The sequence below is a fragment of the Melanostigma gelatinosum genome (assembly GCF_949748355.1).
Source record: "Melanostigma gelatinosum genome assembly, chromosome: 7".
NCBI classification, from domain to species: domain Eukaryota; kingdom Metazoa; phylum Chordata; class Actinopteri; order Perciformes; family Zoarcidae; genus Melanostigma; species Melanostigma gelatinosum.
Window position 1 is genome coordinate 1888270 of NC_136640.1, and position 10141 is coordinate 1898410.

Consider the following 10141-nt stretch of genomic DNA (forward strand, 5'->3'; position numbering starts at 1 on the left):
TGGGGAAGCTGATCAGCATCTTTTAAATAGCCTCAATAGAGACACCCGCCCCCGCTCCCCACCCACACACTCATCATCATGCAACCCTTCAAAGGTATTCCAGGTATCCCATGAGTCAATCATTTGTAGACTTTGTCTTGTTTAACATAGAGCGTAAGACTGACTGCAATTTTAAGGATTTCATCAGATCACCACTCCACCTATAATAATGAAAATGTCTTTTTTTCTTCCGAATATTTTGTCATATTGTTGTACTTTCTCAATTTAAGATGTTGCACAAACTTTTTAAGCAATTCGTTCTGCGCATTCTTTGCATTGGGGACACGGGGTTAAATTGGGCCGTGGCACATGGGCCTCTTCTATGTTGCCATCGCCAGGTCCTTTTGCCTCAACGTTACCCCGAAAATATCATTTTGATATACATTTTATACATAATACATGCTAAAGTGACTTATTTCATATAAGCTAATGTTACTTTGTCATATATGCAAACGTAAGTTTTTCTCATTAGTGCTAATGGCACTTTAATATTGCAGCTGGTAAATATGGAGCTCATATCATTACTTCATAAACTGCTGTGTTGTTTAATGTACAGTAACAAATCATGATTTATGATTTAGACATTCCCTTTTATATGTAAACAAGGTTCCAGAGTGCACAAACATACATTAATGTAGAGCTTGTTTATATTATCCATCCTTATGCCAGGAGAACGGGGCTGTCTTCACATATTCTCTTCAATCAATCCAACCTGTTACAGTAAGTTCTGCAACATTGCCCTTTACCCAGCGTGGGTGTTTGATTGTATATTGTATGCAGGCCTGGTTTTAGATAGCAAACGGCCCTAGGCAAGATCTTCTTGGGCGGCCTTTCACGTAGTGATGAGAAGACCAGTTCTTTGAAGTAATCCGGTTCCAGCTCATGACTCTGAAACTGGTCCTTCAGCTCAGAGGGTGTGTGCTCATCAACGACTGGTTCTTCAGCTCGGGCTGGATTTTGGATTCCATCCTGTTTGCTAAACGAGTTAACTCGTTCCTCTTCAAGAGTTCCAAATAGAGTAATTCGTTTTGCAAATCTAATGTCACAACCTCCTTCAATTTTGTAAGCGAGAAATGTGCTTACCATTTAAAATCGGGCAACAATAAAACGAAAGACTTTATAAAATATCGGCGTTGTATGTAGGCCTGTCTCTAGATAACAGACGGCCCTCAGAAAGATCTTTTTGGGCGGCCCTTCTTGTATTGATTAGAAGACCAGTGGTCTCATTTATAACCGTTGTGTACGCCACTTCCCACGCATATGTTATCTATTAAAAAACAACAACTTGGCGGTAGAATGTCATGACCTGTACGAAGACTCTGACCCATGCGTACGAACATTTTGGAGACACAGATGGTGAACAGAAGCCAGGCTGTAGAAATGAAATGTCAGCGGCTTCATTACACAAATAACGATTCCTCTCACACTTTTAATTTCACTTCATATCACACGTTACTTTGCACTTATATTTTCTCTTCATCATAAACAGTCAAACCAGCAGTGTTATTTGTGCTAGTGAGCCGTAACTATGAGCACATTTCAACTGTTAAAGATATGAACCAACTCAAAACTCAAATCAAACTTCATTTTATATTTCCTATTCTGCAGTACTTTGTAGGTCATTCTTTCTTTTGTCATGGTAGTCTGATTTTATGTGTGGTAATTTAGTTAGTATAATTGCTGTTCCCATATACAGTATAGTAGAACAAACCTCTGAAGAAGGACGCATCCAGCCCCACGGTGCTGGTCACCTCATGCACGAGTGGTTCTCTATGTGCGTAAAGTACACTGACCAGAAGACCAGCCGGAGGTTCAAACTTTTTTCTAGCATGAGTGACTCGAGTCACTCAAGGGGGGCAATGTGGGAGAAAAATGTGTTTGTGTCTTGAAATATATTTGTGTAAAGTCAATCATATCCATAATTTGAAATGTAACCATGTATATTCACATTCGTACTGTGATATTGGCCGGTATCATTGTCATACGTTATTCACGTCACTGAGACGGCGTTTATGCTCTTTTTTGGCCGCCTCAGCTTTGTATCCATTTTTGACACGCAGGTAATGCAAAGTTGATTAGGAAGAGACAGGGAGTCTAGTATAGCGGCCCTGGAGCCCGGGTGGAGGTAGAGGGGGGTGACGCTGACAAACAAGTAGGGCAAGATTTCAAACGCAGGGGAAGAACGGGATCCGGTGTGACGACCCTGTCTGCCTGTGTGACTGCTTTCCTTGCAGGTGTGGCAGAGGATCGTCAGGCAGAGTGGGGACACCTGAGGCAATTAACAACACTGGCCCTGTGTGCCAGTGCACCCTTTATAAAAACCCTCTGGATCCTCAGTTGGCTGGCTCCTTCCTGAGACACCCATTTTGGTTATGGTTGGTTTCTACACTATACAACACTGCATATACACTTCACATGCACCCACTCACTTACACTGTTGAAATGACTGACTTCACATGTCACTGTTAGTATGTGTTTGTCTTTTATATTACTTTAAACTTAATAAATAATTGATAAACTGCTTCATTGAATGCGTCACCCTTTTTTGTCATGGCCGTTCGGCCTGTTTGTGACACCGGTCACGATGACCTGCTGCCAGAGGCCAAATGAGGAGAAGATCAAAAAACCCTCTGTTATGACTTGTCTGAGGTACACAGTGTACCTTGTGCAGTCGTGTATAGTCACGAAGTAGAAATACTTCATTACTGTACTTGAGTTGTTTTTTTAGATATCTGTACTTTACATTACTATTTATATTTCTGTTGACTTTTACTTTTACTTCACTACATTTTGCAAAGAAAACTGATACTTTGACTCCGATACATTTCCCCTGAAACCTTCGTTACTCGCTACAAAATCAAATCTATCTTTAGAAAAACAAGGAATGGACTGTGGTGGAACACAGACTGCAAGCAAGCAGGTTTGGTGAATCAGTGGTCCTAGCAGCAAGTTAAATCATTGGTTAATCACGTTAATGCACAATTGCAAACAAGTGCTCTCAAAGCTGCGGTTATTTGATTCCCAGTGATGCCCAGGATGCTACATGCTATAAGCTAGCGGGCGACTACCTGAGTAGAATTCCACTCTACGATGACTGAAGCAGAAATGGAAGCACCTGCTACTCCCGCAACAAACGACGGTGGTGACGAAGACCAACACCCGTGGCCATATCTGCGAGAAATGTTTTCTTATGTTGGAGTAAAAGATTCTTTGTAGCGGATGAAATGCCTCTTATGCTTACCCAAAGCTACTGAAATATTGGCATTCAAAAACTCCCCATCCAAACTCAGGAAACACATTGAGGTAAAGTAAGATGAATCCCATGAGCCGCAACGTTAATGTTTAGTTGTCATAATGAGCATAAACCTGTTCAGATATCTAGCAGTGTTTCCCACAGGATTGGAGTATATCTTTGGCAGGGGAGACAGGTGTCTGATCTTTTAATTTAGCAATATATGGTGTATGTTAGGTAGGGTGACCAGACGTCCGGATTTAGGCCGGACAGTCCGGATTTTCAATGGGCGTCCGGCCCAGCATCAAGCAGGATGCGTATTTGTCCTCCTTTTTGGAGTTCCACTGGGCCTAAATGTGGTGTCCTTGATAACTATGATCTGACTCAGCATGTGACAGGACCCACCCACAACAGGGGGTACACTCTGGACCTAATCATCACCAAAGGTGTAAACATTTCCAAGGTCGCTGTGACTGATGTTGCACTCTCTGACCATTTCTGTGTTTTCTTTGAGAGTGCAATCTCCTTGCACACAAATGTCCAAACCAAGGTTGTGACAAAGCGTTACATCTCTGAAAACACCAGTGAACTATTTATTCAGAAGTTCTCCTCCACACCAGCCCTCTCTTGCCTCTCAGTCAATGAGCTTGTAGATGGCTTCAATTTTAAAGTTAAAAATATTATTGATGCCATTGCACCCACTAAAGTGAAGGTTGTCTCGGGTAAGCAAAGATATCCTTGGAGAAATGCTACGCTGGTCAGAATAGAGAAACGAGAGTGTCGGAAAGCTGAGCGCAGGTGGCGAAAAACTAATCTCCAGGTTCAATGTGACATCTATAAAGAGAGACTTCGCAAATATAATTTGGAACTTAGAAATGCAAGGCAGTCATTCTTCTCTGACATCATAACCAAAAACAAGAACAACACACGCACCTTATTTGCTACCGTCGACAGGCTAACAAACCCTCCAGTGTTGGTAGCTGCTGAACTCCAATCCACCGGCATGCAATCAATTTGCCTCATTTTTTACTGACAAAATTCAGAAAATTAGACAAGCAGTCAGTGCCTCCCCATCAACCACAGGATATGTGTTGTCCCGATCTCTGAAGAACATCCATTCAAATATCATGACACAATTTCATTCAATCGACCGTAGAAGCCTAGAAGACATTATACAACATCTGAAGTCATCCTCCTGCTGCTTGGATATTCTACCAACACACTTTTTCAAAGATATTTCAAACTGCATGAGCACTGATCTCTTACATATTGTAAACACATCCCTTCTCTCAGGTGTCTTCCCACAAGCCCTAAAAACTGCAGTTATTAAACCACTCCTAAAGAAGGTTAGTTTAGACTCCGCAACGATGAAAAATGATAGGCCAATATCAAACCTCCCATTTTTAAGTAAAATAATTGAAAAGCGGTTTTCCAACAGCTGACCGACTTCTTGACCGTAAATAACTGCTTTGATGTTTTCCAGTCAGGCTTTCGACAGCACCACAGTACTGAAACTGCTCTTGTTAAGGTTTTCAACAACATCCACTTAAACATAGACAATGGCAGAAGTTCAGTCTTAGTGTTACTGGATCTCAGTGCTGCATTCGACACGGTCGACCATGCCATACTCCTAGAAAGACTAAACATCTGGGTGGGACTCTCTGGCACAGCACTTAACTGGTTTGAATCCTACTTGAAGGGCCGAGAATACTTTGTGTCTGTAGCTGATTACACATCAGAGCTGACTAAAATGACATGTGGTGTTCCCCAAGGTTCAATACTGGGGCCTCTTCTGTTCAACATCTACATGCTTCCACTAGCTCAGATTATGGAAAACAACAAAGTGTGTTATCATAATTATGCAGACGACACACAAATCTACATAACTATGTCACCAGGGGACTATAATCCCATACAAGGGCTGGGTAACTGCATTGAACAAATCAACTGGATGTGCCAGAATTTTCTTCAATTAAACAAAGATAAAACAGAAGTAATTGTTTTTGGTACCAAGGACGAACAATTGAAAATCACCGCTCAGCTTCAGTCACTGATGTTAAAACCCACAAACCAAGCCAGAAATCTAGGTGTAGTTATGGATTCAGACCTCAACCTGAACAGCCATATCAAGACAATTACAAAATCAGCCTCCTATCACCTGAAGAATACATCAAGGATTAGAGGACTTATGTCTCAACAGGATTTGGAAAAACTTGTCCACGCATTTATCTTCAGCAGACTGGACTACTGTAACGGTGTGTTTACAGGTCTCTGTAAAAAGTCCGTCAGAAAGCTGCAGCTGATTCAGAACGCTGCAGCTCGAGTCCTCACTAAGACCAGGAGGGTGGACCACATCACTCCAGTTCTGATGTCTTTGCACTGGCTTCCTGTCCAACAAAGAATTGACTTTAAAATCCTGCTGTTGGTTTACAAAGCACTGAATGGTTTAGGGCCAAAATACATCTCTGATCTGCCGCTACCTTATGAACCATCCCGACCCCTCAGGTCGTCTGGGACCGGTCTACTTTCTGTTCCCAGAGTCAGAACTAAACATGGAGAAGCAGCGTTCAGTTTTTCTGCTCCACATATCTGGAACAAAGTCCCAGAAAGCTGCAGGTCTGCTGAGACCCTCAGCTCATTTAAATCAAGATTGAAGACCTTTCTGTTCGCTGCTACCTTTAATTGAACCACATTCAATTAATATATTAATCAATTGTCAAATAAATATCTGATAGGCTTAGGTTAGGTTCTAGCCCTATATCATTGGTTAAAAACGTAAACAAGGCTCCGTGTGCTGGCTACCTCATATCTACGCACTGAGGCCGACTGACAGCTGATCACAGCTGATCAGCTGTCAGTCGGCCTCAATCATCAGAAACCGACGTCGCTTCAGGTCACGCTTCAGAGGAAAGGACGTCTCATGTCTGTTAAAACATCTCCTCGCATCTTCTCTCCTCGCATGGTTTCCTCTCCTCTCCATTTGTGTCTGTACATGATCACTGTACAGAGTTGTTTTCTGGTCAGGGCCGTTTTCAGCGAACATTCCAATAAAAATGCACTTTAAATATTGATTAAAAAAAGATCGTATGTTTTCAGTTGATTTAATGGTGTTAAACTACTGCTTATATTAATAAAGACACAGTTATCATCACTGTCAGAGTGGAGATGTTTTCTCTGTAGTCTGTTACCTGGTACACAAACTGCACACATACGCGGACGAAGACACTGCACACAAGTCCCCAATAGACTGAATCACTTTAGAAATTCTTTACTTTTTGAGCCGTTAAATGTTAACCAAATTAGTTTGGTTTTCTTTATGCTTTTAAAACATTCATTTGTCTGTTTATTATTTATTATTTACGTGACCTATGATTTAATTTGTACATTTTAAGTCCACAAATGTTATGCTTTGTGGCACTCAGCACAGTGGTCAGTTTTTGAACACCACAATGTTGAACAATACAAATACTGTGAACAAACACTTTTTGACTCTTTAAGACTATGTTTTGTTTCCTATTCTGTTACACATACATCATGTAGCAATCACACAAAGTTGTATTGTAGTGGGGAGCACGCCAGAGTCCTATGCAATTATTCACAGCTTCACTAAATACCGCAGTGTCCTCCTTTTTGGTGTTGTGGATATGGTCACCCTAATGTTAGGCTAACATTCGCTAGCTATCGTAAATCAAATGAGACAATTAGTGTAGTAGACAAATCACTAGCGAGTCAGTGAGCTGAGGAAGTGTTGACAGTTGTGAGATTGTGTTGATTTGAGTCATCTTAGCTATAATCATTGCAGCACTAGTTGGCTAACGTTAGCTAACTTAACGTTAGCTAACTTAACGTTAGCTAACCACCACACCATAGGATTTACAGGAGCCGCGAGAGCGAAGCATTACGATTTGTACCGCGTCGGAGTTGGAGATGCATGCAAGTGTGTGTAGCAAGTGGGGCTAGCTAAAGTTGTTATGATGGTAGCAGTCGCCCAATTGCAGATTCAGCTTGAGCAAAACCTTTGTCTATTGTGTTCAAATCAGGCCCATAGGAGTTTACAAGGCAGGCATCCTTTCTCTAAACACTGACCTGATGCATCAAGTGGATATGTTTTGCTAAACATAATCTCAGAGGGTGTGTGTTCACGAACGACTGGTTCTTCAGCTCAGAGGGTGTGTGCTCACGAACGACTGGTTCTTCAGCTCAGAGGGTGTGTGTTCACGAACGACTGGTTCTTCAGCTCAGAGGGTGTGTGTTCACGAACGACTGGTTCTTCAGTTCAGAGGGTGTGTGTTCACGAACGACTGGTTCTTCAGCTCAGAGGGTGTGTGCACACGAACGACTGGTTCTTCAGCTCAGAGGGTGTGTGCTCACGAACGACTGGTTCTTCAGCTCAGAGGGTGTGTGCTCACGAACGACTGGTTCTTCAGCTCAGAGGGTGTGTGTTCACGAACGACTGGTTCTTCAGCTCAGAGGGTGTGTGCTCACGAACGACTGGTTCTTCAGCTCAGAGGGTGTGTGTTCACGAACGACTGGTTCTTCAGTTCAGAGGGTGTGTGCTCACGAACGACTGGTTCTTCAGCTCAGAGGGTGTGTGCTCACGAACGACTGGTTCTTCAGCTCGGGCTGGATTTTGGCTTCCATCCTGTTTGCTAATCAAGTTCCTCTTCAAGAGTTGTTGAAACAAGAATGATTCTTTGCAATGTAATGTCACGATCTTCTTACATTTTGTGAGTGTGTTTGTGTGACAGAGAGAGAATGTTTAAGGATAGTGTTGGTAATCTTGCATGAGCAAAATAGCAAGAGCACATTTAGATTTTTAAAAATGATCCAACCTAAAAACCAGGCCCATATCTGTGGTCGGTTTGTCAAGATTCAGCCGACTTAAAAATTACCTCCGACGATTTCGGAGATGTGAGGTGTTGCTAGCGCAGGGGTGCCCAATACATAGATCGTATTGAGGTAGTGCGGGTAGATCGCATGCCATTCAAAAAAAATTAGATGTCCGCATGGCATTTGCCACTTGATTTTCTAAAACACGGGTCACCACGTATGCGTGGTCAACCACGCGAGCTACTGCAAAACTCCGGCGAGCTAATTAGTTAGCCTTCCAATTTATTTCTACTAAAGAAGCTTGTCACGGCCCGGCTCAGGCACCGCGACAATAAGCGAGGGAGACGCAGGTTCCAAACAAACACAGGTTTATTCGTGAAACAAGGGGGTTGGCGAAACCCAACTCATCCGCAAACGGACAAACACAGAGGCATTGTGTTCAACCAATCAGATCTTCAGTTTGACATGTTGGGCGTATTCTTTGACGTGTCAGAGTATTCTAGGTAGCCTACAAGTACGTCAGCATTAACGTGCAGCTCAGCATTAATGTGCGCCGTGATTGGTCAGTGGGCTAGCGTGACTGTTGTGAAGCTGAAGCAGCTAACCTGAGGTGGCTAACCAAGGCAGCAACAAGACACTATAGCACAACAGGACACTCACAAGCTACGGTGCTTTTGAAAACTTTTGCTGCGACGAGAGTGGATCTAAAACTCAACGAACACGTTCGCAGGAGGCCCTCTGGCTGGAACTGAACTGCACTGATGTACTGTACAACAGCATCATTAAACTCTTCATCAACAAAGAAAGGAGGATGGAGCATGTTTTTACATCTGCAGTAGCAGTCCAAACTCCCAAGTCCATACTCCAAAGTACACAAGTCCGTACTTGGCGTACTTGGTATTGAGAAAGGCCCTCTGTCACCATGCTTGAACCTCCTGGACTGAACACCAGAGTGGAGTAGAGAGCCAAAGTCTGAAGAGACACCACTGTGTCCTACAACACACACACACACAGTTGTACTGATTGCTGCATGTGCATCCTTAATTAAAGGAAAACCAATTCTGCTCCTGTATGACGAAACTGCTCTGTGAATTATGCTTCAAGGTCATTTGTTGTGGATTCCGTTTGCTCTTGACGTTTCACAAATACTTTTCAAATGAGTCAGCAGAAGTTCACGAGGCCACAGATGTTAGCTGAGGGTGGAGGGTTGGGGTTGAAAGACACAGGGCTTTCATCCAGGAGACTGTTGTTTACATCCCGTGTGAACCAAACACTTGTTGCCTCAAGATAATGTCGGTTTCTGTTTTGTTTCATCGTAGGACAAACCATGATGTTTTGTAGTGTTTTTTGTTTTGTTTCAATTTACATAATTTAGCTTTATATCATTTTTCAAATTTTAGTTTAAACTGCGCCAATAGTCATGGAGAAAATATGCCTTCCTCGAAACGTAATTGAGAATGCATTTTAGTTGTGTGGGAATGTCATTTTGACAGGGTTGTTTTATTTTAGTAGCATGGTTCCAGACCACAGACTGTATATAAGAAGTGGACGTAGTCATGGTGTCGTCACCCTGTTCATGGACTGATGTTTTGAAGCCTCGAGTTCGGCTAGTTTGACGCCATCTTGGATTACGGCCGTTGTTTTTTTGCAACCAGTGAACAGGAAGTGACCATATCTGGACTGAGGAGGAGTGACGTAGAGACGCTGTATACGTCTCTGGTAGAGACCTGTCAATCACCGTGTAGCCCCGCCCTAAAGCATCCCCTGCTTTATGGTCTATTTGACTATTTGAGTCATTTTCTAATAGACTTCTATACAACCAGAGGAGGAGCCCCCTGCTGTTCAGTAGAGAGAATGCAGGTTTTAAGACAAGGTTGCCGCCTGGTCCAGACCATTCTAACTCACACAGACTCTGCCTTCTACTGGACTCAATGGGTAACACTCTTCTCCAATCACCAGCATGCATTCACCCACTGAAAATGTGCACAAGTGTATCTGGCTAATTAGGACCTGCCTATCCCGCCTGTGTTTGTAGAACTA